The sequence below is a fragment of the Carassius carassius genome, chromosome 2 (genome assembly GCF_963082965.1).
Source record: "Carassius carassius chromosome 2, fCarCar2.1, whole genome shotgun sequence".
NCBI classification, from domain to species: Eukaryota; Metazoa; Chordata; class Actinopteri; order Cypriniformes; family Cyprinidae; genus Carassius; species Carassius carassius.
In genome coordinates, this window is record NC_081756.1 from 13,677,305 (window position 1) to 13,705,239 (window position 27,935).

The 27,935-nt window shown below is 36.4% G+C and overlaps 1 protein-coding gene across 2 annotated transcripts in view; it reads left to right on the forward strand.

The window, feature by feature from the left end:
* LOC132103411 (5-hydroxytryptamine receptor 2A-like) overlaps positions 1-27,935 on the forward strand; it is an 80,836-nt gene that overhangs the window by 823 nt on the left and 52,078 nt on the right. The window lies entirely within an intron of this gene.

A 27,935-nucleotide genomic window follows, 5' to 3' on the forward strand; every position in this document is an offset into this window, starting at 1 on the left:
AGATTGTATAGATATGCGCTTTGATGTGTAACAGAACTTTAGTGTTTCTACTGCCCATCGCTCCACTTAAATTACGCATATTGTTAATCGAGTGAAATAAACACATTAAGTCATGCATTTGCATGAAATAGAGTCATGAGTATACGCAAGTTGTTCCATAATTATTCGAAATTCAGTGTCACTTTCAAAGAGTGTCAAACGAATCCACACTTCCAGTGGAATTTAAATGTGGTGTCTTTGCCAGTCGAAAGCCAGTTGTATGTCAGATTCAGTGATGTATATAGAGACAGATTTATGAGCACGGGTCACACTAATTATAGTTTTTGAGGTATATTGGCCCTGAGCTACTTAAAATTCATGATTAAGTCATGATGCCAGTTTAATAAGTGGGGTCACTCCAAGCCTAGCTCTGAATTTATGACTTCTGGGTTCGTATGGTGACATTTTGCGACGCAATGTGTCCAGAATCCATTCAGCACCTTTCCGCTTCTTGGGGCACGCGTAACGGGGACTTGGAGATGCGCGCGCCCGCGAGAGAGTGTTTGGACGCGTAGGTTCGATAAGTGGACGTTGTAATAAAATGAAATGACGCAATACGACTGACATCATCCGACATTACAGTTGCATGCGTAACTGTGTCACATTTAGCGTAGGGAAAAAAAAATCGCATTTTAAGTTTGGGGACGAAGGTGAGCTGAATGTTTTGTTATATAAAAATGTGTTGTTTGCTTGTGCCACATTTAGCGTAATTATGCCATATTTAGGGTAATAATGCCATATTTAGCGTCGTTCAAACATAATACTATGTCTGCATTTTTAGGAGTGAAACAAAATCCTATTGTTTTAGAGTAATAGTATTTTGATACTGTTTTTAGACATTGAATTATGCAACTAAACAAAACAAAAGAGAGCACAGCAATCATATTTGCTGTAGTCGCCTGATCACCACGATATACGTTTGCCCATCTCTGATGACTTCTGCTTCTGATGACCCCAGAAATGTGAACATGGTCCTTTGGAAATAATCTACAAGTAATGTATCTAAATAATATATTTCCCTTGGTGTGGTTTTGATTTGTTCATATCTTGGCAACAGATGATTTAGAATGCATCTTAGCTTTCATCATTTTCTTTCTGATATCATTAGGTTATGTATTAAAATGGACACCTGATCTAGAGTCAACAACCTGGATAGAAATTGATAATGTGAGGCTGTGCTGGAGTATATTCTGGTGTTCTGGGTTTTGGTTTTGTTTAAAGTTCTGATTCTCTGTGGGGTTTCTCTCATAAATATGAATTGGCTGCATGGTGAATGCATTAAGGCTTTGTCGGACCGTGTTCAGCCAGTGTTCTGTCAGATCTGATTGTACCCAGTGGGAATGGCTTACCAGCATGAATGAAACACAGTAGTTCATAGTGTTTAGGTTGGGATTATGGCTGCATTTTTGTTACTTTAGTTGTTTTTTTTTTTGTTAAATGTACTGGCACATCTGTGGAATCTGTGTTTTTACTAACAACCAGCATGAATAGATTGTGGTATAACAAACATCAATAATCTTGAGCCGATGACCTGACCTGCTCCAGTTTAAATTCATTTGCTGTTTTGACAAATACCATGCACATTAGAAGATCCTCCTCTTAATCATTTTGTTTTTTAATTGCTTTATGCTAAACAAAAGCTGTCCAAACATGGATAAATACATGCATTGAAACAGTTGTGTGTTCTCACAGGGGAAAATTCCCTTTCTGCCTGTCTGCTCTTTTCTCTCTTTTCCTCTCTGTTAGTCTTTTGCACCCCCCCCCCCCTCCTCCCCATTTCATCTGATCTTGTCATGGTGTACTCTCGTGCCCATATCCCGGGATTACAGCCCCAGAGAAAAGATGCAGAAACAGTCCACCTGTCACAGTGTTCCACCCTGGGGACTAAAGACATCCCAGGTTCAGTACCACAGCATGGGGAGTATCTCACCCTGAGACTGTCTTTTTATAGGTGTGGAAATACAAGAGATAGCCCATATGCCACTTTTCTTACCTGGGCGACACCGGTGGTGGGATGAATCACAGGGTGCATTTTGATATTCAGAGGGGTCACACTTGCCACACTTGTGACTACACATAGTGTAAAATAAAGGTAGTTTTATACTCGCCGCGTCTGCACAATCACGAAGATGTGTGTGTGGCCAAAATGACGTGAATACTGACGAGACAATGCTAAACTTTGTGTAATTAATTTGTCGATATATAATACAGCACGAGGTGTAATCCATGCCTCGTCTTATTGATCAGATTGATCTATAGTGACAGTAAAGACTTATTTCTGTTCTACTACTTATTGTCCGTTTCATATAAATGCAGTTTTTTTGAAGTTTCTATTGATCAAAGAGTCTTGAAAAAAGTTTCTAAACTAAGTAGCATAACTGTTTTCAACTGTGATATGAAGAAATGTTTTTTGAGCACTAAATCAGCATATTAAAATGATTTCTAAAGGATCATGTGACACTGATGACTGGCGTAATGATGCTGAAAATTTAACCTTGCCATAAAAAGAATAAATTACATAAATATGTATTTAAAAGGTTATTTTGAAATTTCACAATATTACTGTTTTTACTGTATTTTCGATTAAATAAATGCAAACTTGGTGAGCATAAAATATTCCTCTTTCAAACTGACCCCAAACGTTTTAACAGCAGTACATTTTTGAAGTTTTGAGTGGAGTGACTTAGATATGTAAAAGCTTATTAATATTAGAATAATCTAACAAAACTGAGGAAATTGACAACTGTGTTCTCAGAAGTAAAGTTCAGTTCTCAGGTTTACAGTTCATCAAAGACCTTTGTTCTCTCTCATGACTGATCGGAATTAGAAAAACGGTCACTGCACCTTTCTCTTTCCTTTTTGGCAGGTGAGATATTCCTTTGAAGTGACATGTCTGTGGAGGCCCCTGTTCATTCCAGCAGCCTGTTTCCAGTTGTTACACCCTTTAACTGTGCAAGTGGTGTCAGCAGATCAAACTTCAGCAAGCACAGCAGAATACAGTATTGGCCTGATATACTATAGCTTATACAGCAGGCAGTTTATTAGCGAAAGGATCGGTTCTTTTAGAAGTGACAGAATACTATAGAAATGTGCATGCTGTAGAAATGTTTTGATGTTTTAACCCAAGGGTTTTCAAATTGGAGTCTAAGGATGCCCGTTGATGTTACAGGATGATAGTAGCAAAAAAAACAAAAAAACAATTATGCTAACTAGCTACCTACATTTTTAGGGCTGCCAAAGTTGATGTGATGTTTATTGTATATGTTTAACATAATTTTTTAAACCCATGTATCAAATTAAATTTTATGGTTTCATTCTGCTTTTTAAAAACAAATTGATTATTTATTCTATTGGCAGCTGTAGTTTTTATCTCTAAAAAAATGGGGCTTAAATGACTGTATTTTTGTAAAAACCGATATGCAGCAATATTTACTTTAAAAGTTATCGTAATAATAAATTTGCATGCATTTGAAAATGTTTCTCTTCAGAGTTAGGCATCTGACTTGATGCTTATAGTGGGTAGAAAAAAGATATGTTGTCAATGTAAAACAAAGAAAATATTTGCTGGATAATATTTTAATAATTTGTTTTGGCTTTTGTAAAATGACAATAAAAAAGCCAGTTATATAATAATAAAAAATTAATTGTTGCCTATATGACATCACGTTTAAAGGTGTACTTTTCAGAATACAGAATCAAGTTTACACAATAAAGGGGTCTGTGTATGTGAAAATATATAGTTTATATTTTCAGAAGGGATCATAATATAACTACCCTTGACATGAAAAAAGTTAAAAAACACCTATTCTAATGCATTTTGACTCTCATATGACTTATATAAATGGGTTTCACCTAGACACTAGGGAGGTTGGTAGCAAGTACTTTATAGAGAGACAGACTGGTATGAAAATATGCAAATAAGCAGACACGTGTACCTTGGTTCTGCGATTTGCTTGCCCTGCACCTGGAGAACAGAGACATGCTTCTCTGACTCGCTGTCAGAGTCCACAAGTAGAATGGCATCACTGTCACTATTTGCTCACTTCAGTTCTATGCACACCACATAGATGAACGAAAATTAGGTTGTCACAGCTTGAATGTTTCAGGAAGTATATCATTTGTAGAATGCAGTGGTCACATCAAGATAAGGCACTCACAGGTGTAATGACAGTGTGTATGTTCCATAGACTCAACAGCATAATGGGATTTATTTATACAGTATCAGGTTGAAGCTGCTGAATATATTAAAGAAAGTAATTCAGACATGAGGCAAACACAATCCATATACAAGAGCTGACTCTTTCCCTTGAAGACACAACATTGTATATTATTGTTGCAGAACCTGTTTTTCCAGCTACTTGGAATAATTTAGAATACACACAGAAACGTACAGTAAACCGTTTTCATTGTCTTTGTGTATTTGCATGTTTATACCAGTCCTGAACTATTCCCCACACATTGCATCTGTATGCACGATAACATCTATTAGAAAGATCAGTGAAACACATCTCTAACATCAGCTTATGAAAGAAATCAAATTGCTTAATGTTTTGCAGTGTTACTCCACTCAGGAGTCAAGTGTGGGCCTAGCAGAGGTTTATTAGTTCACTGTACTTTGAACTAATGCATTTACATTTTATGCATTTGCAGATATTATGCATTATACAAAGAAACAATGCATTCAAGCTATACCAGGGATCCTCAACAGGATGTCTGTGTTGGTACTGCAGGGATCTGCTAATTATTGGTCGATCTTAATTTTTAATTTTATTTTTTGGAGCAAAATTTCATTATGATATTGATATTAAACAGAAAAATACAACGTTAAAAGGATATTCCATCAAATATTTAAAATTGTCATAATTTACTCACCCTTATGTCATCCTAAACATGTATGCATTTCTTGTGCAGAACATAAAATAAGTTATTTTGTATAACATTGGGAATCAAATAATGTTGGAGCCCATTGACTTCCACTGTATGGAGAAATTTTTTATTTTATGTTCCACAGAAGACAAAGTTTTGGAGCAACGTGAGCGTGAGTAAATTGTTACAATTTAAATTTTTGGGTGAAATATTACTTTAACTAAAGCTCAATTTAAGAAGCCCACATAAAATTTGTTTTATTATTTTAAGCTTGTCTTAAAATGTTAAAAACTGATTTTTAAATGTGATGTAACAAGGGTATCCACCAAGGGATTTATATCTTGAATACCTTAGCGTTGCTAGAGATACACTTTACCAGTTGAGCTACAGAAACACTATTGCATTGTAAATGAGTTTGAATTATAGGCATCTGCTACATTAAAGCTAACAAGCTTAATCACATGAGTAAAAAAAAGCAAAGTTGTTTGTGCATTATCTTCTTGTTGCTGACAGGATTTTCGGTGATTACAGACAAAGTCGTGTCAGTTGTTTATTATAAGAAGAGAATGACAAAATTACAGACACTTGGCTATTTTGTATTTGTAAACTTTAAGTGGATAATTGGTAGTCTTTGTAGCTCAGCAGTATGTTTAGTGCTACAGATGGCCTTTTTTGCTGCATGTCTCTTTTGTCAAAACAATGGCCTTGACTATGGTCTTTTTTCTTTGTCCTGATGTTCTATTTTCATCATGCTCTAATTTAAAATCTGGACATTCTGTTTCAGTTATACTTAATGGAAATACTTCAGCTGGTATCAACAGCAATTCCACATATGCATTCTGTCTGTCTCTGACTGTGAGGGTTGAAGTTCCGGCTGTGGAAAAACAAACAGAGCTTCGCATGTGGCTTTGGACCCTGCATGTGCGCAATGTGTGAGGCTTAAATTCCAAACGCTGTGAGTGTTGTATAAATCGTCAGCTCTCACCTGGAATGCATATGAGCTGGACCACAATGTAGCACACCATGGTACTCGCAGTGTCACCATTTACAGAAAAACATACACATTAGAATCTGATTGATTTGTGTGTCAGTGCTGAATTGATCTGTTAAAGAGAAAGCATGTCTCATCAATACATCTAAAGAAGCAGGGATTTAAAGCAAAAAAATGTATTTTTTCAAAGTAAATTAATGAAGAAGTTATTGTGTATTTTTATAGCACAGCAATACCCCATCCATTGAAATTTCCAAAAATAAATAAATAAATAAAATCTGGATCCAGTCTAAGCTGCTTTACTGGTTTTAACTGGTTTAAGATCAAAACCTGTCTAAAACCAGCCCAGTTTGAGCCCAGATGGGAGACCAGCGACGACTGGCAAACCAATTCAGGCTGGTTTAATATGGCTTTTCCAGCATTGTTATCACTTTCCATTGTCTGAAACATGCTTTGTTTTCATCGACACGACAGACAAACATCATGTTACGCACACGGCGAAACTTCTGCATTACAGCTGCCCCTGTGGAGTGTCCCTGTAGTCGTAAGAATGCAAATATATTTCATTTGTGAAGCAGAAAATGCTTAATAACCATAAAGTTGTGAAGCGTGGAGCAGGGCCAGGTAGAGTCATTATTTTTACTGTGCATGACTACAGACATCAGTGGCGTCCAGAGACTTTGTAAAAGTTTCCGAAAACAGATTCCTCCAAAAAAGGGCTTGAATTGACCATGTTTCTCAGACAAGCTGTGACAATGTGAGTGGTGCTTACCATTGCAAAAATGGCTCCCATAATGCGAAGTTGTTCAGAATGGTTGCCAGGCCGTTACTATCTGGATGTTTTGAGTTGTCATCCAAACAGCATACCCTTAAGTCTCATTTTCATCCTATAGTGTTCATTCTGCAATAGCCTTCTTGTAGCTCGAATGGTGCTAGTAATGGCGACATCAAGGGTTCGATTCCCATGGAAAGCAGCATGGACTGACAAATTGTGTGACATGAATGCAATGTGAGCATGAATGCATCTGCCAAATCTATAAATGTAATAAATATCATATTTATTTGTCTTTCAGCAAGTGAAAATTGTCAGTCTATCTTATGTTCCAAGGTTAAATACTTAATATGAGTGAAGTACTATAGCAATTATAGTGATGGTTGCCTTACTAATGACAACTGAATTAATACTGACCACACAAGATATTTTGGAAATTTGGAGTCAGGTGTCAGTTTGTGTTTTTGTGTGTTCACGCATGTCTATGTATACACTACGTCAAACAGTAAAAGCACTGAAGTGGTTGTTTGTTCACACTATGTCCCTTCTGTGACACTGAGAAACTTTGTAGATCAGGGTGTCAGAAGGAGGCTTTAAAATATCTCTCAGTCTATTACAGGAGGTGTGAGCTATTCAAACATCCATCCTCCCACACAAGGCCTTTCAGTTCAGTTCAGTTCAGTTCAGTAGCCTTTCTTTAAATTCGTTATTTTTGTAATCGCGGTTAATCTCATTATTGTCTGCGATTAATCGCAATTAATCGCTTTGTTATGCACAAAACAAATAATGCATTCAAAAGTAGTGTATTGTGCACTTATTTTATTTAAAAGTAGACCTACTGCTATATGAACAAAAGTTTAATAACATTTGGTTTTCAAACATTAAAAAAGAGGTGCTTTTTACACCAGTGTTTCTTTTACATAGTAGCAGTTAAAACATTTATTGTAGCCTAAATCTCAACTTATAACATTAATGTAAATAAATTAAATATAAAACAAGCCATTTGTCACTGCCAGGACATTAATGTTTTTATAGAAAATATTTTATAGTTTGTTATAGAAAAACAAGTTATGCTCTTAGTCCAGAGCCTCGATCATAACATTATAACTTCCTATTAGAGACCTGCCCGATCGCAGGACCCATCGCAGCAGAGTGCGGCGCGGGACAACACTTGATGTCCAGGTAGAGACTCATGTGTTGCGGGATGCGGGAGAATAGTTAGGGTGTGCTCACACTAGACAGTCTTAACCGTGCCGGAGCGCGTTTGACCCCCAAAGCCTGGTTCGTTTGACTAGTGTGATCGTTCTGTTTAGTAGTCCCTGGCACGGATGGAAGAGGTGGGCCAGAGCGTGGTCCAGTTACTGTATATATAGATCAGTAAGTGTGAGCGCTAAACGCACCAGAGTTCAGATCTTCTGAAACATACTGCATGATTGTGTGAATATTTATGAGTGGCAAAAAGCTATAGATCTGTAAAGCAATATATTGTGAGAGGAATGTGTTATCGTGTCCCATACGACTTAAAATAAAAAATCAGAAAGTTAACAAAATGATTCACTCCACTGTGTTGTGCAAAAGCGTTTCTCCACTGTTTTCACGTGCTTTCGGAAAATTCCTATTTCCAACTTATAAAGTCATGATTACGAACTAGTTGCATTCTTTTCTGTTAAAAATAACAGTGGACAGTGGTTTATGAATGTTGATGCTTTGCCTAAATAACTTCATAGGGAGCATCCCCTCCTGTGACCCATTATCTGTATGTGTATTCAGAGCCACTGAGCAACGGGCTTTCATAATAATAAAAAACTGCATTAACGCATGATAAAATAATTGTCGCCGTTAATCGATTAATGCGTTAACGCGATAATAATGCTTTAACTTGCACAGCCCTAATAATCGTCCATCATGTCAGCAAAATCCCATATCTGTTGACCTCCCAATTTTTATATATTGATATACTCGTACATAAACCAATTTAATTTCAGTTGCTAATATTAAAGGTATCAATCACCCCAAAAATTTACATTTAAGTCATCATTTACTCAACCATTGTGTTGTTCTATTGCCATATGCGTTTCTTTCTTTCTTTTATGGACCACAAAAGAAAAGAAAAGGAATAAAAAAACGTGATATGAAATACTTTCTTCTCTGAGGTAAATATATCTCTTGTGCTCATCACAACAAGTTATTGCATTCATCTGTCAGCCGTCATTTTGAATGTCATGACAAACCAGAATTCTGTGATACTTTTGCATATTTTTTTTAATTAAAAACTTTAAATGCACAAGCACGCGTAGGACATTTAAAAAAAAAAAATCTCCCTTTCTGGTCCAAAAAAGAAAGGAGGGCATATGGCATTAGAACAACAAATTTGAGTAAATGATGACTTCATTTTCGGGTGAACTATCCCTTAAAATTTGAAAATGTTACAAGTTTGAGATTGTGTGGGTTTGTTCTGCAGATACACTGATATCACTATTTAAGTCTCAGCCTTAAATGTACCTTTTTCTTGGTAAATAAGCAGGCTTTACATGTCTTTGTGGGGAACTGTCATTCTCTCCAGGGTGGCATCAATAGATCCAGCATGTTCAGTTACTATCCTGCTGTGTGCCCTCTGTGACATCACGACTCACTGCTCACCGTTATGTGCCAGGCAGTGTGCGCTAACACTTCGGTTGGTGTGACTTTGAGATTCAAACATTGTGGAGAACACAAATTAACATTGTCAAGGGCAGGAGTCTTTGCTTGTCTAAAGTTCAGTGCCTCAGAGCAGGACACAATGGTACGTCTGAGACTGAATTTATGTTGTGAAGTAGCGAGACAGACAGACAGAGAGAGGAGGGGCAGGATAGAGGACAGGAAGGCAGCCAGCCATCAAAGAAGATATTAAATAAATAGGGTCATTCTGTATCCAGATCAGTCTCTGTCCCTTGTTGAAAGGCAATTTATCAAGGCTTGTTTACCTCTTTCTATACCTGCACATATAATCAGATGTACCTAACTGTCTTTAGAATAGTATTTGCTCTATTGTGGAGTTTTGGATAGTGATATTATGAAATGGCACTTATAACAATTATATTCAAATTCTGTCTGATACTACAAAGTTGATCATTATTTTATTGTTATGATCAGTAACTGATTTTTAATATTTGGCTGATAGTAAAACTAACCTATTTTGTTTAAATTAATTTAAAATAAGGTAATAAAAACACCAATGTGTGCATCACAACATTTATAATGTACAAATTAAAAAAGATTTACCCTGTTGTTGTTCCAAAGCATGAGTTTTGTTGACTTTGACTGTTGACTTTCATTGTATGATTGAAAGCAGTTATTATTTTAAATGTAAGAATAAAGGATTTGACCTTACACAATTAATTTCCAGTTAATTAGTATCAATATATTGTGTTTCACTATAGTCATAGTATTTGGAAATGCTTTGCTTTACTTTAAATACATATATCACAAACTATTTAACACAATTTTCCATTCATTTTTTCATTGATATAGGATTTTTATGAGGCTTCTTTTTTTGGGGGGTTTTCTTTTTTATGTCAGCTACTTGTATTGGCTAAGGGTAATATCATTATAGTAGTTTCATCACTGCTCAGTGAACTGTTATATTTATAACAAATATTTGTTATATTTGAGATCTCATGTCCTAAAATTAGTATCTAACCCGAATCACTTCTTATTCAAACCCGACATGCATCATTTTTTAAATGTAGTTAATTATTATTATTTTTATTTTTTTGTTAAGAAAGAAAAACCTGAACCGAGAGAGAGCTGATAAAATTAGACACAAGTCTGAATTTATTTCAAACCCAACTTAAAATGAAATGTAAAATGCAGTGACATATGCCCAGCCTGCAGCTTTGCACAACAGTGATAAGTGGTGACTTCAGTCGGTATGACAGTCCAAAGTCAGAGCCGACAAATATAAACATCATGTCTCCTTCAGTCTCTTACTTCATTTGTAAATGATATTCATTCTCCTTCATACTGTATAAGTTAGGTATGCTTTTAACCCACGTTGCAAGCTAATGTAGCCTAACTGTGTGTATTTCCACACGTGTATCAGTGTATGTTAATTTGATTTTGATTAATATTGTTTTCTTTAATCAATATCTGGCAACAGTGCATAATTTTATGCTTAGGCGAGAAATTCCAAGTAGATGAATTGTTAATAGCTTTATTTTGTACCTCACATGAGAAGAAAATGTATGTTTATGAGAATATTACTAAGAAAATCCTTGCACTCTTTCTATAAAATGGATCAGGTTTTGCAGAGCACAGTTTATGTGGTGCTCCTACCACTGCAGTGCACAACAGTATACTGGAGGGTTTGATCATTTACACAGACTGACAGAGAACAGGGAAGTAGGGGGTAAGAAAGTAGGCCTATTTAATATATATTTGTTTCAAATAATTATGTTCTTAAACACCTGAAACGATTAATGGAAATCTGCCACATCTGCCAAGAATTTGGGTCTTCTTGGGTCCATTAAGCACGTTTCTTAAAAATGAACTAAGACCCAGACTTATCTCAGACCCAACCTGCTCTGGTCTCAGGTCAGACCTCAGATTTTCAGATCCAAGTGGACCCATGAAGACCTGTACTTTATAGTATGTGAGAGGATATAGTTTGTTTCACACACTGTTTGTGATTGTGTATTTCATGCAGTGGGAGTTTATGATAATGTGTGAGGAAAGCTTCGCAAATCTTGGCAAAAACACATGGACTCATACACATACATACGTATTTATTGATCCAAACCATGAGGCTGCCCTTTATTCTTTTAATCCTCTTTGCTTTGTGATCTTTTTATCTGGGGTCTCACGGATGACAGAGCAGGATGAGGAAGGAAGACCTCTCCACCACAGTGGAGACTCTGAATCGTTGAGATAACAGCTTGTATAACAGCTTGGAAGAAACCTGTTTTATAGTGTACTCTGCAAAAAACAATGTGCCTGCAGAGAAGTCTCCCTCTTACACACAAATACACATACTCTGGCATCATGCACCTGGAGAAACAGGCACCTTGCTAAACTTTAGGAGCTTTCATAATTCCTATAACTATTGTTGGAAGTACTTGCTTTTTGAAGACAGTGATAAAAGGACCAACACTGAAGTCCAGGCTTTTCTCTGTCTTTCATCCTCTAGATTTGATGTTAATGAATGCCGCAATTAAATGAGATTGCTGTAGGCTGGCTTACGTCACTTGCAACTGCAACCAGGAAAATGGACCTGGGGGAAAATGTATTTCTTGGGGGAATGCTCTGGTTACAAGTTCCTATAGCTGAGTTTCTGATATTTTTTTGTTGTTGGTTTTTTTTCTGTCTTTGTGTATGTTGGCACACATGTAAATACATGAACGCGCACACACCTCATTGACTCTGTGATGTCCCTTCTCCGCCTAATGTCAATCAAGAGTTGCACCTCGCCCTGCTGAGGGTTATGAGACGTAAAGTTCTCTGACAGTGTGTCATTTGCTTGTCGGCTTGCAGACAAGCACCACTGAGCATATATACCCGTAACTACAAAGATACAGAGAGGCAGAAAGAGTAAGAGAAAACTGCGGATTAATGGGATGCTTCAGACGACATGTTCCTCTGCAAAAGGTTTTTTGTTTCAGTGTCTGTTGGACAGAGGTTGTCATTTAGTACAGTATTTATTAATTTTGTGGGACAGATAATGGATCACACATATTAGTTTGTACTTTAGAATTTGAGTTCCTTTAAGAATAAGTAAACAGAACAAGTAAACATTTCAACTTATGGGTCGTGACCCAAAAATTGTCAAACTTCTGATCCAGAAAAATGAGCTGAACTTAAACAATAGTTTGATACAATGAGCAGATAAATTGCATTTATGGCATCTGATTAATCTATATAAGGTGATTTTGAAGCCAGTTATGCTCTTTGCTGAATTGATGTGATTGTCTGTTTCAGAAAGTTATAGATGAGGTAAGGATGGCCTCTGTGGTCACAGTGTGCAGAATATTGAATTTCTTTAATTGTCTCAGAAAATCAATCGTTTTGGGTCGTGTTTTCTTTTACTGTCGAGTCGGTGATTGTCTCCCACTTGAGCCGCTGTGAAATTATGGGTCCTATCAACCTGAAGCTGTGTTAAAGTGAAGGTGGTGTTAAAAGGTCATTGTAACGTCTCCAGTTTTGACATCGTTTGACAGACCGCCTGTAGGCAGCATCTTTGTTGTTGCTCATGAAACCAGTCAGCAGTGTGTCTTTGAGGAATGTATAGGGTCTTACGGTGGTGGACATTTTCTTCTCCAGGGTCGTGCAACATTAAAGGAATATTCAATGTTCAGTACAAGTTTAACTCAGTTGACAGCATTTGTGGCACATTTTATGTTATATAATCTGCATCTGTGCTGCCTTTGCTATAGGGCTGCAAGTTTAATTGCAATTAATCGCTATTGTCAAGCACATTTTGTCAGTAAAGCCGGTTCTGTGATTTTCAGTAAATCTCCATCACCTGTTTTCATGTGGAGCAGCATTTACTACACAGAGCCATAGCTCTGGCAAGCTGTCAAAATCGTGTTCATAAATGCAGACAATATAATCGTTGGATTATTTAATCGACGAAATCATTCGCGATAATGACAGCTGTTTGAATCAATGAAAGCAATTAAATCTTCTGTTTATTCAGCTGCAGCTGGATTTCTTCTTCGGGACGTATTTGGATTTCCAGCTGGAGAGTACCCTCTGGCCTTTGGATGGAGATTTCGTAATTTATTGCCTTTGCGATTTATTTAAAATTAGGGGAAGTCGTGGCCTGGTGGTTAGAGAATCGGACTCCCAATCGAAGGGTTGTGGGTTCGAGTCCCGGGCCGGCAGGAATTGTGGGTGGGGGGAGTGCATGTACAGTTCTCTCTCCACCCTCAATACCACGACTGAGGTGCCCTTGAGCAAGGCACCGAACCCCCAACTGCTCCCCGGGCGCCGCAGCATAAAAAATGGCTGCCCACTGCTCTGGGTGTGTGCTCACAGTGTGTGTGTGTGTTCACTGCTCTGTGTGTGTGCACTTCGGATGGGTTAAATGCAGAGCACAAATTCTGAGTATGGGTCACCATACTTGGCCGAATGTCACTTCACTTCACTTAAAGGGTTAGTTCACCCAAAAATGAAAATTATGTCATTAATAACTCACCCTCATGTCGTTCCAAACCCGTAAGACCTCTCTTCATCTTCGGAACACAGTTTAAGATATTTTGCAGCTGACGTATGACACTGCTGATGTGTTATCTAGCGTCGTGAACGCACTCACAGCAGACCCGGAAGAGAAGACAATGCTGAATAAAGTCGTAATTTTTTTTTTGGACCAAAATGTATTTTCGATGCTTCAACAAATTCTAACTGACCGTCTGATGTCACATGGACTACTTTGATGATGTTTTTATTACCTTTCTGGACATGGACAGTATACCGTACGTACTGTACATTTTCAATGGATGGACAGAAAGCTCTCGGACTAAATCTAAAATATCTTAAACTGTGTTCCGAAGATGAACGGAGGTCTTTGGAACGACATGTCATTAATAGTCATTAATGACATAATTTTCATTTTTGGGTGAACTAACCCTTTAATTGTGCAGCCCTGCTATGAAAGTTGCCATTAGATAGTTGAACACTCCTATAAATCCACAGAAAATAATCCTAAAATAGATTCTGTGTGAACATTACAATGGGTCCTGTAGATGGTCTTTAATTGAATTGGGAATATCTTCTAGACTTGTAAATGGGTCCTTTGTGAACAAGTCAATTTAAAGTTTTCTCTGCTACATTGAAGTCCATAGCCCTTAGTCTTCATGAGTTGAAAATTCTCTATTAAAACCTGTAGTCACCCTGTTTTCTCATTACTTTGCTTCAAGGTTTGACACAGGAGTTTATATTGATTACAGATGAGTGTGTATGTGTGGATAGCACACAGACATTGTTTCAGTAAAAGTGGAAAAAATGTGCCAGACATTGCAGACTCCCATTCAAGCGATCATTTGAGGAAAAACAGAAAAACACCTTGAAACTGGAAACATATTTTCACATCTTACACGTAGATTCCAGTGTGATTTCTCATCATGTGGCAACAGTAAATCTTGTATTTGGAATTCTGTTTCTGGTGGTCCCTTCTCAGTGCCCATCAAGCCACAAATATTTCTGTAATGTGACCAAAAGGGATTAGACCTGTCAAGCTGATGAATGACCCGCTGTTCAGATGTGGAATGAAATGCATCTTGGACATGATTTGGACTTGATCTCATGTCTCGCTGGGCTTTTTTCCTTGATGCACGTTAAGAAAGAGCTGGTTCAGGTAGAGAGAATTTTTATTTTTTTATTTATTTGTGGGAAAAACACTAATAAAATTGTTCTGTATTCAGGAACTTGTTCCCTTGTCCCTGTTTTGTAGGAGAATGGATGGAGCACCATTATGACAGAGATTTTATAGAGGTATGGTAATAAGACCCTAAGAAGATTATCTGTCAGAGAACTTCATCATGACCGTTTGTGGGCTAAAAAGTTGTACTTTTAGTTAAATCCCAAGTGAATAACTTTAAAATGGATATCTTATGCATTAAGAACATCAAAAGGAAGCTAAACTTTTGTGGAAGGGAAAATAGTGTAATTACTGGAAAGTTTTTTTTGTCTTTCTCTCTTTGATATCTTAGAAACTACTGCATGACTTTCGCATAAACCAGGAATGGGCTTACCATTTGGTGTAACAAGATGGAAATGCAAATACAAGATCCTTTGTATTCTACCCCTTCTGGGCCCAACAATGGTTAATATTCAAAGCCTGACAAGAGAAAATTAGTATGCAGTGATGGATGGCTTGCATTGTAGACATTTGTTTTAAGACTGATGAGTTTGTTTAGGAAGCTGATATCTTGGATGATGCAAAAATTATGAATTGCAGCTTGGATTAACCCATCAAAAAGCACAAAGCAGGAACATGGCTTAAAAAAAAATGAATAGATTGAAACATTAATTAAAAAGCTAAATTTCTTTGCTTTTGGTTTTCGTCATTGCCTATTTTGCTGTTTCAAATGTTTTTTTTTTCCTACTAGTATGAGGTTTCCTGGCCTCTAAGAAGATCTTGTGACTGTGTAAGGCACCTGTCCATTATCATTACTCTTAGACTCCATGGCTTTTCTTTTTCTGACTTCAAAGTGATTGCCTAGATTTCTTAAAAGATAAACTTCAAAGCTGGTTCATATATACTTACAACTTCAAATGAACATATTATCCTTTAATATTAAAGGTTTCAAACTCACAGCAAATCTGTAGCTAATCCACACTCTGTATGAACCACAACCCATTATATAAAATATGAACTGAAAATAGTTTGTAATAGATTCTGCTCTCTCTCAATTAATGTTAAGAAAATGATTCTCACTGTACTCCAAGACATCACAAGCCAAGAAGAAATCAAGTCAGTTTTATGGGGGAAAACTGGCATCACTCTTACGAAATATGATTCCTTTTAAAATAGGATGAACAGAAAGAGTAATAAAGTAATAGAGACAGCAGCTTGCATGAAGGCGGCAGTGTGGTTGGAGAGGTCACTGAAGCGTGGAGCATCTTGGTCTATTTTTCTCCTCCTCACTGGGATTGATTCACTAAAGAGGCTATAAATGATCTATAAATATTTAAAGAGGTGCAAATGGTTACTCCAAACTAAATATTTAGCTTTTGGAATGTCTCTGAGTAAATCCATTCTTTCGTGTGTGTGTGTGTGTGAGAGCCAAAGATTCATTCAGTTTGACTAGTTCTGTGCTCGCTGTCTCTTCCAAATGCATCTCTTTGATGTGAACTGCCTAATTTGGGTGACAACGCAGAACTAAGAAGAACTTGCCTCTAATCCAAGTAAGAAAGAAGAAGCCAGTGGCACAGGGGGAAATTAAATTAGCAGATCATTCATCTGGAAGGCCGACAATAACAATACGGATGGGTGAGAAGTTGCATATCCCATATCTCTGCCTCTTTTTTGCAGCTTTATTTTATAGAGTGATTTTCAGCATCTCCGTCAATAGTAGCCGTTCTCTCACTCAGTTGCTGAAAAGTTTCTGCTCACACTGCCAAATCTGATTTGTTCACATCCCTTTTATGATGTCAGATCTTATTCTTTGTAGCAACGCTCCACAATGACCCAGAGATCACAGATTTGCTTGTATGTTAGTGACAATGAAGTTTTGGATTAATACACACAACTTTTTCTGTAGGGTTAATTTTGTTAGTGAGAAATCTGTCTATTTTTTTAGTCAGTTGGTTGTTTTCCAAGTTTGAGTGATCACGTTCCGTGACTAAGAAGCTAGCACATGCTGCCTATCAGTTAAACTGGGTCTGTCACTCTGATATGTCACATCCAACCTTATCCCCCGACTGAGCTGCACCACTGTGTGGATTCAGACAGCCTATCACACATACTTTCATTCTCAGGCTCTCTGTCTGTCACAGAAGAGATGGATGACATCAATGACAAATCACTGATCTGTGCCGACCCCAAGGAACATTCTCTCTCTGTGTGTGTGTGTGTGTGTGTGAGTGTGTGAGTGTGTGTGTGTGTATGTGAGTGTGTGAGTGTTAAGTGTAAAATCAGATTTCTGGCCTTTTCAGTCCCCAAGCACCAGAGTCATGTGTGTATGTACGTTCGCATGAGAGATGTTTCTCAGCAGTGTCACAGATGGAGAATTCAAGGATGTTCTGTCCTCTCCCTGTATCAAATGCTTTTCATTGTCCTGAGTGAGAATAGATCAGTAGATAGTAGAAGAGATAGATAGATAGATAGATAGATAGATAGATAGATAGATAGATAGATAGATAGATAGATAGATAGATAGATAGATAGATCATCACACTCCAATGCCAAGTCGAGTCACTCGAGAATCATTCAGAAACAACTTGCACTTAATGAATCTGCTCTCTAATGAAAAGATTAATTTAGGAGTCAGCTAATTCAACATACTCAAAGAATCTCCACACATATGCAAAGAGTCATTACATTAAGATCGCTTAATATCACTTGCTTTGAAAAACAGCACATCAGTGAATTCTCAATCAGTCAACAATATATTCTCTTTAACAAATCAGTAGTTGTTTAAATGGATTCCATTCTAATGTTTTGTGAGATTACAAAAACCTTCTGTACATCTCTTTACACGTATGTTCTATATGTACATTTACAGACACATTAACAGCTGTTGCCCATGGCTCCAGTGGGTGCTACCAGGAATGTCACGGGGAGGTAGCTAAGGTTTCCTAAAGGTTGCAATATGGTTTATGTCAAAAGAACCTTCAGCAAAGACTGTACTGTAGGCTATTGCTCGAGCACATTGTTTAATGTAAGTCCTGGTTGGTTTTCAACCTGTTTTATTTGATCCAGGCTGAATCAAGAGAAAGATTTGATGGAAATACTCTAGGTATTTGTTAATAGTCAGATTAGGTTGCTTCCTCTGCAAGATCCCCAGTGGCGGCCAGTGAGTGATGCTTTTAAAGGATATTGTTTACACAGTTTTAAATGTATTCTCCCTCTGTGTTTTTTTAGGAAGGATGGCCAGCAATACCAGCTGAGAGACTGAAACACTTGAAAGGGTAAAAGAGAGGAGCTGTTCATCTGTCTTTCAGCTGCTCTTTGCTTCGTGTCATGTGGTGTGTGTCTGTGTGTGGTTTTAAGCAAGAGGGTGAACGCACTCAGTAGAGGGAGGGAAGGAGAAGTAGAAACAAAGAACTAATGTGTGAGTCTGTGTATGTTAGATATAATTAAAATATAAAAGGGTAAATCTCAACCCCAAATAAAAAAACAAAAAGAAAAGAAAAGAAAATGTACTTTGTGTAATTTAGATAAAGCTTGTTTTAGGGTATATACATTGTGACATTAGTTTAATGAATTATCACTCAAAATTCTTATTACTGTAATGGGTTGAGTTTTTCTTTTCTTTTGATTCTTGTTACTAATTCCCATTATTCTCATATATATATATATATAAATGAATACTAATGAGATGCATCTCTTTGACAAGATTTGTGAGATTTGCCCAGAAATAGTATGTGTGGTTAATCCATGTGTGTGCTATATGTGCATGCTGGTGTGAGATAATGGAATAGGACCTAAAGTGCATCCCCATGAAGGTGCTGTGTCTATTAATGGAATGGGTGTGTTTGGGTCAGTAGAACCTGTCCAAGATAAAATGTTTGTTCTGTTCCACATATAATCTCTCGCTTCTCTCTCTCTCTCTCTCTCTCTCTATCTCTCTGTCCAAGAATAACCTCTTTAAAATTTCATCTTTATTTTCTCATGGAGCACACAGAACAACCGCACGATTTGGGAAAGGTCCTCTCAAGCGCTGTCTATGAAACATGACCCTTTCTATGGAGTCCATTCTATTTAAATGCTTTGCAGATAAACGCAGATGGCAGCTACACTAAAACGCACTATATAAATGCAGACTTGTGATGGTTTCTGGAGTGGAGCCACTTGAGAAGGTGGAGGAACATAAAATACAAAATCTTTTGGAGAAGTTTAACACCATCCATCAAATGGGTTCACACACACACACACACACACACAAACATCAGAAACACCGTGGGGAACGAGTGCAGTTGATGCTGCAGGCTTGAATCAGTGAGAGGTTTGAGAGCCTTTTGGTGTGTCTTTAGCTCTTTCTATCTGTTCTTCTTTCTCTCTTTCCTTCTGTATTTCTTTGGAAAAATGATCTGTGTTGTATTTCTTTTGCAATGGGTTCGATTCAACTCCCTTTCGTCCTGCAGGCTCCCAAACAAAGCAGATGAATCACTGTTGCATTGGTCCATTTATTCTGCCTGCCCACAGTTCCATTCAGTGATTAAATGATTCACTTAAAGGAGCGAGACAGACTTCACTATTAATGATTTTCTGTGATTGCACGAGGAGATGAATGACTTAAGTCCTTACTGGTCACATTGTGCACAGCGGTCTGGGGAATAGAAGGAATTGTTTGCTCTTTTCCTCTCTGTCCCCCATGCTTCATCTTTTCTCTAAACCATGTCAACATCACTATTCATTAACATAAGGGATCTGCTAATCATTATCATTCGATGTTGTATTGTCGATAAGTGGCCGTAGCTCTCCTCTTTCATTCCAGTGACATTGTGAAAGCAGGTTGATGGCGGCTGAAAGATGTGATTGCTTTTGTGACCTTCAGGACATACAGTTTTATTGTAATATATAGGAAGAAAGATAGAGCTAGTCAATTGTGCATGCTATTTATGTGCAGATTCTGTGTGGTTGAGGTCTAATTGATATCCATGTCATGGGATCTCGTTGACATGAACCATAGAGAAAGACTTTGTGTGTGTGTGTGTGTGTGTGTGTGTGAAGTAGATCATGTCATGACTGAGGTATGCTTCTTTATAATCTATAAACACTCAGACGAGACACTTCACTGTCATTTACAGGGATGCAGTTTGTGCATTATCTGCTCTGTGGTGTTGGTCACGCCATGATACATGTTTGCATATTGCAATTAATATTTAATGGGTGTGTGAGTGTTTCTATGTGATATCAACTCTACACTCATGATCCGTTGCAACATATGTGTTTAGTTGATAGCAGCAGCATTTGTGCTTCATACTGTGAGATTTAATTAAAGTTGTGCCGTGATCACGTTGGATTTAATGAGAATTGCTTTCTTCTGACAGAAAGAATGGCAAGGATTTCCTCTGAATATTCATTTACTCATGCTGCTTTCTCTCCGTCTGTCTGCTTCTGTGGTGATTTGTCTGTATGTGTGAAAGGGTTTCAAAAACAGATTCTGAGTTCTTTTTAGTGCTATTGTAATTGACTTTTAACGCGGTGAGGAGTCAGCAGATTGTACTGTAATGTATGTGGTATTTTATGGGATTAGACAACCACTGTCTTTTTTAGATGAAACTGGATGGACTAGAAATCGTTGCTGGAGATCAGCCTTCAAAACACAGTTGTTGCTGGTTACCAGCATTGATGGTTACTTTGGTTGCAGAACAATACAATGAAACAAAAGGAAATGTTCTAAATATTAAAGAAGTGTAAAAAAAAGGCTGTCATTGTGTTGTCCTTGTATTTATTTATTTATATATTTATTTTAATACTTTTTAATAAATTAATACTTTTATTCAGCAAGGATGCATTCAACTGATCAACAGTGACAGTAAATTAATTTACAATATTTCCAAAAAATTCTGTTTCAAATAAATGATGTCCTTTTATACCAGAGGTGTCTAATCCTGGTCCTTGAGGGCCCATATCGTGCAGAGTTTAGCTCCAACTTCTCTAAACCTTCCTGTCTGGAAGATTCTAGGAATCCCGTATACTTTGATTAGCTTGCTTAGATTTGTTTAATTGTTTAATTGGGTTTGGAGCTAAAATCTACATGACAGTGGCCTATAGGAACAGGATTGGACAACCTGGTTTTAAAGGGGTCATGAACTGAGAAATCTAAATTCCCTTGATCTTTTGATATTTAAGTTGTACATTGTACTATAAACACGTCCTGTAGGTTTCAGAACTTTCTCATTATTCTAAAAACAGCTTATATTTAAGCCAATCTGCCAAAACAACAGGTTGTGGAATGTGCCACTTTATTATGTAATAGTGTGGCTAAACCCCACCTCTGCAGAAGAAGATCAACACCTGCTTCTACATCACTGCCTGTTTAGCCCCGCCCACTGATTTGTGCATGTAGTGTAAATAAGAGAGACAAATGCAGGAATCAAATGATAAAGATGGCTCTGAAGAAAACAAGAAACTGTTCAGTGCCCAGTTGTGGAAAAACACAGTCTTTGCATTGCCTTTCTTCTGATCTCAACATTAGGAAAGAGTGGATGAACTTTGTTTCTAATTTAGATCCTGAACACGTCAATAAGAACTTTGTACTTTGTTCCCTTTATTTTACCACATTCATTTAAAAACAAGGCACAATTCGATGCAAGATTTACAAAAAGATTAAAACTAAAAGACGATGCTGTGTCAATTATATTGGATCTGACAGTAATGTCACATCACACAAGTGTGAGTAACTGTTTTTATTACGTGGTCACTACTGCTTTATTATTACAGATCATTTGATATATACTGAGTATATACACAGCTATTCAAACATAGCGCTCTGATAAAGGGGGTCAAAATAAGGCAGAAAATAGCCTATTACTGCTAAATTATATGTTTTTTGATGTAAAAATCTTGATAACATTATAAGTGGACCTCTGAGAACAGTGCAAAATAATAAAAAGGCAGTTCATGACCCCTTTAAGCTTTCTAAAATATATCAGGGATTTCCACAAAAATATTAACTTGATAACATTGTTAAAAAAAATAAATAAAATGTTTACTGAGCACTGAAGACTGGAATAATGACTGTTGGAAATGTAGCTTTCCCCTCAAAGGAATAAATTGCATTTTAAAATGTATTAAAATAGAAAACTCTTATTTTAAATTCAAATAATATTTCACAGTGTTACTGTTTTTACCGCCAAGGACCCTGAAATTTGATTTGATGATCTCTCTGCAAAGGACCCCCTTCCCACAATATAAACATAACTACTGTATGTGTTTTTGAGTATAAGAACAACTTATTCTGTGTTTTGTGTTAAAACATAATGTTACTGTATGTGGACAAAGCGTGCTTGAAAAAATGAAGTGTACACTCAGTGGGAAAAGGCGGGTGAATTTATTTCTGAGCACAATAACAGGTCAGTCATGACTAGAGTGACACTGGCCTCCAATTAAAAACTAAAATTTCAATAATTGCCAACGTGTCATGTCAAACAACGCCCTGAGGTCATGAAAGAAAACAGGCTGTGTTTGGACTTGTGTCTGTGCAATGGCACAATTTAAGAAAAACTTTTTCGAATAGACTTAATGTTTCTGAATAATTGCAGACTACTATTTCCAGTGGCAGGATCTTTAAAAGGTTAACTGCAAAGATATCCATTACTAAATCGAATATTGATTCATTGACAAGCTTAATGGAACTCATGGGTAAACGAGCATGCTATAATTAATTTACGGTCCATTTGAGACAGTGAACCATACAGTGCACTGAACCATACTGCTAATCTGAGAAGGAGATGTGTTCTCAGAAAATGATGGTCATCATTGTTGTACAGTACCTTTGGTATTTCTTCCATTTATTACTTCAGAAGAACCTTTATGTAGGTTTGTAGTTTATGTTGGTGAAAATAAATTAGTAGACATTAAAACCCAGTCAAAGGTTTTTCTGAAGTCCATCTTTTATTTATTTATTTATTTGAAGTTATGCTCATTAGGTTTTAATTCTTAAGTGCCGTTATGGACAATGTTAATTAAATAAAGATGGATTTTCCAATATCTTCTCTTTGAATTCCATGATTTGCATTTTGTACCATCAAATGACTGCTGTTATTTATCAGCATAATTACTTAAACATAATTTTATATATATATAAATATATATATATATATATATATATATATATATATATATATATATGTATATATATATATATATATATATATATATATATATATATATATATATATATATATATATATATAATTTTAATAGGCTATTTATTTTTGACTGGGAACACCAAAAAAAATTAAAAGAACAAAAATTATCAACATTTTTTAGGTAAATTTTAGTCCCATGCAGTAACATTAAAAAGCATTCCAATTCCACATCAAAATGACTGGAAAACAACATGGGGTAAAAAGCAAACTTAAAACCATAATGCCATTAATTGGCTGATTTACATTTTTGGAGTCGCTATATTGACCAGACGTCCAATTTCAGGGTTCTCTGGTCTCCTCATTGTGCATGCTGTGTGTCTTCAGTCTGATCCTCACAGCGCCTGCAATGTGGAGGCCAGGGGACTCAGAGACAACGGATAAACAACCACAAACAGTACAAATTTATCCATTATGTTGTACACTGGTCTTAATGTAGCCACGGGCTAAACTCCTGCCCTCATTCATTTAGGGCTTAACATTTCAAAGTTTTTCTTTTCCTTTTTCTAATTTATACACAATCTCAGAACCATTCTCATTTTTTATAAGATTGGTTTGCGTCAGTCAGCAACCGAGTTCACCTAGGCAGCTTCAGATGGAAATTGGTTTGCAACTAATTATCGGAGTACAAAGAAAGTGCAGTGTGTTTTTCAGTTTAAGTGCTGTTTTCAGACACCTATTTTCTCTTATTTCATTAAAATGGCTGAATGGAAGAAATTCTGTGTAATAATAAAACCTTTTCAAGTGTTAGAACAGAATCACTTATCTGTTTAATCAAAGTCTGCGCTCAATCTCAACGCAAGAATGCATTTATTCATGATTCTTCTGAACTGTTTTCTAAAAGTTAAAATGAAAAGATTTTTTAAATAGCTAAAACTCAAACAGCTGATTCCAAATTACAGTTCACAGTGACTCCATCCACTTTATTATTTACAATATTATATTTGAATTGATTTCTATGAGTTGTACTCCTAATTTAACTGACACTGATTCAAATTCTAATCTAATTAATTACTTTGGATGTTAAAACATTTTCACATTTCATAAACTATCTAAAACAAAATGTTATGCTTGTCATGAATCATGAATTTATTGCTATAATTTTTTTATTATACCTTCTGACAATTGTATCAAAAGCATGCTTGTTTTAGCAAATGCACACTTGTCTTTTTGTCTTTATTTTCTTGTAAGACCTATTTGTGGGCAGAATAAGTAGTAGTTTATTTAGTTACATAGTCGTCATGTCATATGGTCATGGCACTATATTAGATATGTCGTCATATTTGTGGGACACAAAGATGGAAGTGGTCCACATTGTGATAAAGATCAGGAAAAAAAGGACAATGCTTCTTTTCTCCAAAAAAATAGTACTTTTTAACCGCCACCATTTTTACTGTAAAAAACTGAGCCAACCTCCTGCCTTCTAAATATAAAAGAAATGACCTCCCCCTTTTCCTCCATATTGGTTATTTTCGCAGGGCTCTCATCCTCTTTATTGAGGGTCACATTGCTTTTAAAGGTAATTGAGCTCAAGCCTCAGCCTTGATTGGAAGCGCGATGTTCCGGGCAGAATGATTAATTGGGGTATTTTGTTTGAAGCACCAGCTCAAATATATCCTTCCTCTAATACATCCCGTTATTTTCTCTTCCTCAAGATGTATGACTCTCCCCAAAGTCATAAAGATGTGAGAGGTTGTAACTTTATTTGCTTTCAAATAGTTTTGTGCTCTTCTTTTCTTGGTGTGTGAGAGAGAGATTTTGTATGTCAACACAATGAGACATAAATTCAAGTAAAATCTGCTCATGCATTCTTATGGTAAAGTTCTGGCAACCACAGCTGCTTTGTGTGTGTCGTTTTGTTGAAAACACAACAAGATGCAAAATAAGATCAGAAAATCTCTTTTCATTTAGCAGATGCTTTTATCTATAGATAAAGCAAGTTACAAAAGATGAATATAATAAGTGATTCATCATAAGGATTCAGTAATTTGAAGTGCTGCAATCAACAAACTTTGCTCATTCACCATGCTGTCTTCACAAAGTGGTCTGTAAACTTCAGATTTTGTTGCTTAGTGGTTACTCTGCTGCTTTTTTGATTAAAGATTGCAGTAAAATATGAACTAATATTATAATATTAAAAATATTTTTTATGTAAATATATTTATGAAATTTATTTCAGTATGGGCAAAGCAGAGTTTTTAGCCGTCATTACTTCAGTCTTCAGTGTAACATGATTCTACAGAAATTCTTCTAATTATCAATGTTGAAAACCACTGTGCCATTGAATTTTTGATGAATAGAAAGTTCAAAAAAGCAGCATTTATTTGAAATAGAAGTTTGTAGCAGTGTACAAATTTATATATATATCAGTACTTAGTATTTGGTGTATCAAAAATAAGCAATAATGCTTGTCTTGGCAATTACCACTAATTAAGTGCTTAATGCATTATGTAGTTCAAATACATCAAATTATCAACTTTAATAACCTCTGGCCGTCATGGTGCCACTTTATTGTTGTTTTCATATTGTCAAAGTGACAGGCTTGGTTATTGACTATCTTTCTTCGGAGCCCCTGGAACCATTCACTCACACACACACACACACACACACACACACACACACACACACACACACACACACACACACACACACACACACACACACACACACACACAGAGAGAGAGAGACATTGCTGAAAAATTTAGCCAGGAGCATCTGGATGTACGGCAACATAGGCAACCAGTTCCTCAGCAAATAATTGATGTATTGGAGCTGAAATACTAGCCTGTGCAAAAGCAATTGGTCTGTAGTCACTCCATTACAAAACATCCATTTAATAGATTTTTGGACTTGGACATTATTGTGAATGCATGTTTAGTGCATCAAGCCATGTTCTCTGCTCTTTTGTTTCTCAGCAAATAAAGATGTTATTTGCTTAGAGTATCGATAACTACAGTACATCTTGTAATACTTGTATTGTGTTAAGGGGTGTATTAAAGCTTATTGAACACTATTAAGCAGTTGTTAACCACCCACACATGACGTGGTTCTGGCTTCAATAGATAACTAAGTGTGTCTACTGATCTTTGCAGAAAATTCTGGGCTTGGTTTATTATAAGGCCTATTCATACCATGGACGATAACTGTTGCAATAGCGATAAAAAGATAGTTTTAAAAAGTTGTCCAGAATATAAAAAAATACCAGAGTTTACACCACAATTACAGTGATGATAACACAGAAAAAATTTCATTGGATCTCAAGCATTTAAAGAGACAGACAACATAACATAATTTAATGTGCTTATAATAAATGGAAAGCATTTGTAGCACTTTAATGATCGAATATGAAGTAACTGTATAAGCATTACATGTGGATTACAAGGGGGATAAAAATTGAAAAAAAAAATGCTTAAAAACAATAGCTATGCAAAAATATAAAATATAAGCCCACTAAAAATATTAGGCACTGGTAGAACATGTGCTATAGTATAACAACATTTTTGTCATTTATAGGTTGCTTGCAATAAATAATAATATAAATACACAATTAGTTTGGACTGTGCAAATGAGCTCATGCTAACCAGCCAAGCTACATTACAGTTGTTGAATAGTATGTGAATGCCGCTTCATGTTTACTTTAACCTTTGTCAAACTAAAAATCCATTAATTCAGAGAAAAAATTCCCCTGGGAAACATTCCAGTCAGACTGGGCATGTAAGTCTTGAGAAGTGATTATCATCTGTTATTGTGGCGGTAGATTTATCTCAGGGCCTAGAGAAAATAGATGTTTGTTTAAAAGCATGTCAATTCCCATGTCATTTGGGTGAACTACCTCTTTAAGGAAAGTGAGATGGGGGAGCAATATGTAATACAGACTGCATGAGTAGGTAGTTGCATCAAGTAAAATATGTGAAGGCTATTGCTGAGGTAACTTAATGATATCGCTGGCCAATTAAGAGTGTTCCTCTGTTACAGAGGCAGCAGCACAGATGTCTGGGACAGCCGGAAGAGAGGCTGTGGATAATTAAATAGATCAAATCAAATAGATCTTGGGTAATGAAGTGGTTAAGTTAGTGTGTGGTTCATCCGGAAGAGTGTAATGTCAAGGCCTTTCTGTCAGACTAGAGTCACTAATGACTATGTTTATGAAAATCACTTCAATATTGAATCCTATTGCTGTAATACAGCAGTTATCTGCATCATTCTCCGTAGAAAAAGAGAGGGGAGAAGAAAGAGACTGACAGAAAAAGAGAAAGACTATAATTTTCTCCCTCGTCTTGGTTTGACAGGATCAATTCTTGTTTGTAATAATGGGTTCTGGGGGTGAGGCTGTCTGAAGACACTCACTCAGAGTACACATTCGTATGACTCATAGTTTTACCTCCTGTTAGATGCGAGGGACTCAGAAAGCTAGTGTGTGTGGGTTGCTGTATCTGGTAATACTTTGGCTCAGGCCACTCAAAAAATCTTCCACTTGATGGTGAAGACAGTACATTTCATGCTGCTGTGACCCTAGAGGTAACACTTTGGATGTAACAACATAACATCCTTTCACTGTTTCTCTCTCTTCTTCCATGGGAGATCTATGGATGGAACTCATAAAATCTGTCAGGAACGTGTCATATTATGTACAACCCGAATTCCGGAAAAGTTGGGACGTTTTTTAAATTTTAATAAAATGAAAACTAAAAGACTTTCAAATCACATGAGCCAATATTTTATTCACAATAGAACATAGATAACATAGCAAAT